Below are 1668 nucleotides of genomic sequence, written 5' to 3' on the forward strand. Positions count from 1 at the left end.
AAATGGGCTTGAAAAATCATATCCCAACCCTACCCCAATAACGAGTTGGGTTGGGTTGGCTCCATGCAAGCCCATTTTGACGTCTCTAATGACGAACATAAGTGTTTTTTTGTTGTTGTATTTTTTGTAAAATTTAAAATGAGAAGTCTTTTTTACAAAATACAAAATATAAACTTATGAGTCAATTTTTTTTTTTTATATATATATATATAAATAAATAATTAACAATTTAGTATACTTAAAAATAGTAAAAACTACATAAAAAGTACTACATATTATATTACAATAATTAACAATTATTTGTCACTTTAAATTCTATGAATGCCATATAAATTAGATAAAAAAGGTAACATATAATATTTAAATACCAACGATACAGGATCACTGAACTGGCGGTGGTCCACCCAGTCATAGATCAAGCAAGTCAATATCCTTAGAGGTAGTCCAACTACATAAGAATCGAAATACACAAGAATTTTAAAATAGTTTCTCAGACTGCATGGTTTAATTATTTTACCCAAGAAAAGGGCCTGTCAAGAAGCTAATAGATACTTTTATTGAGCCCATGTGTCTAATAGTTCTAACCGGGTATCAGGTGCCCTACTTATCAAACTCTTTTTCGGGCTAAAAACCACGGCTCATCAGACGGAGTCACAAAGACAAAGTCAATAAAAGTAGTACTAGATTCGACTGTACCTCAATCTCAGAACCAAGTCGAGAAGCCATACTAAAATTCTTCTATATTTAAATAAAGCTTAGATCCGTTCATGGTCTATATAAGAGAGAAGTTAGTTATCCGGCATAGATATAATTTTTTAGCCGGACATAGTCACGGGTTAGGTCGGAGAATTTATAAAAGTAAAAGACAGGAAGAATGAGAAAAGAAAGTACCTTGTTGTTACCAAACCGCACACTTTATTATTCCAGCCAAAATCCGGCAAGCTTACAAAACTTAGTAAGAAAAGTTTACAAGAAAGAGAGAGAGTGCAAAAGGGAAGAGAGGGTTTCTAAAACCTGCTCCCTAATTAAAGAAAAACAAACTTATTTATAGGAAAAGAAAGCATCTTTGTACAGGATACTGGGCCCCTATCTGGGTCTTGGTAACAGTGTATCTACTGTTGAGCTACAGTGTTGCTACAGTAGTTCGGGCGTTTTACTGTTTCGGAAAAGTTTAACACTGCTACATCTTGTCCTTAGTTTTGCCAAAAAATCTTCGGCTTTCTTCAGTGCATCTACTGGACTTTCTTCTTCATATGGTTGAGTTTCGTGCATATCTTCACTTGCTTCACTATGCATTGATGAATCTGATTTTGCGTAATGACTTACATTTAGAAGAATCTTTTTCTTTACTTCTTCTAGATACTTCATAATCATTTCATTTTGTTCTCCTTAATCATGATTAGAAAATTTTCTAGCCATATGTTTTACGGAGGTTGAATCATCAGTCATAATTCCTTTATTAGGAATCGATTTATAATCGTGTATGGTTTTCGTTATTAGATCCAATAGTTCTTGTCCGTATATAGACTTTGTTTGAGGATCTTTCTTCATCAACTTATCCCAAAAATTATTGTAATAAGTCCTGTATAAGCAGGAGATTTGTTCCTCAGTAAAATCTACTTCCGGAACCCATTTATGAATCCATGGAACAGAGAATTCTATAAAAAA

The 1668-nt window shown here is 33.2% G+C and overlaps 1 protein-coding gene across 1 annotated transcript in view; it reads left to right on the forward strand.

Annotated features, from left to right (window-relative positions):
- Positions 1-1668, forward strand: part of LOC102604473 (TMV resistance protein N-like) — a 15522-nt gene that overhangs the window by 9501 nt on the left and 4353 nt on the right. The gene's annotated exons all lie outside the window — the stretch shown is intronic.

This window comes from Solanum tuberosum, unplaced genomic scaffold, assembly GCF_000226075.1.
Source record: "Solanum tuberosum cultivar DM 1-3 516 R44 unplaced genomic scaffold, SolTub_3.0 scf00341, whole genome shotgun sequence".
Lineage (NCBI taxonomy): Eukaryota > Viridiplantae > Streptophyta > Magnoliopsida > Solanales > Solanaceae > Solanum > Solanum tuberosum.